This window comes from Sinocyclocheilus grahami, unplaced genomic scaffold (assembly GCF_001515645.1).
Source record: "Sinocyclocheilus grahami isolate Dianchi unplaced genomic scaffold, SAMN03320097.WGS_v1.1 scaffold654.1, whole genome shotgun sequence".
Classification (NCBI taxonomy): Eukaryota; Metazoa; Chordata; class Actinopteri; order Cypriniformes; family Cyprinidae; genus Sinocyclocheilus; species Sinocyclocheilus grahami.
In genome coordinates this window covers 1,228,131-1,228,860 of record NW_015505833.1, presented here as the reverse complement: position 1 = coordinate 1,228,860, position 730 = coordinate 1,228,131, and positions in this window count along the sequence as shown.

The following is a 730-nucleotide window of genomic DNA, read 5'->3' as shown; positions in this document are numbered from 1 at the left end:
GTGTGTGTGAGTGAATGAGTGAGTGTGTGTGAGTGAATGAGTGAGTGTGTGTGTATTCATCAAGACTGATATTCATTCATAAATAGCACGGCAGGTTGTTGTAAACATCTTTGAGAACATGTCATTTGCATCATGCAAAGTTATTTGAATGATTTTAACAGTCTATGAAAATTCTGCAAATATAAACTAAAATATTGACCACATTCTTATGTTTAATGCAATGGACTTTCAGTCATTTTTGAGTTGAAGGAATAACTTTCTTTTTGTAAATCAGTGGGACACTTCTGTGCCAGTCTACTAAGCGTCAGCAGCTGCTGATCAGCTTCAATCAGTGACGGTTAGTGTGTCATCTGCACGTCTAATCATTTATTTGCCTAATACAGAGCTTTGCCTGTTCGACAGCTCTGAAGCGATCTGATTGTCCATCTGTCCTCAGGTGTGCGTCTGCGCCAGGAAATCTTCCTCCGATTGAGGCCCTCGCACATAATAAACAAGCAGTATTCAGGAACACACAAGTCATCTCCAGAAAGGCCAAAACAATTATTTACCTGGGGCCAGCGAGGCCTCTGCTCTTACCTCTAAGTGCTGGATGCTTTGTTTTGTAATAGTCCGACCTTTCCGTCTGATGGTTTATTGACTGCCCACATGCCTCAGAAAGATTGCAGTCAGAAAGGAAAGAAAAAAGGAAACTGTGTGTGTTTATCGACAATCAGTGTCTGGACTCATTGTT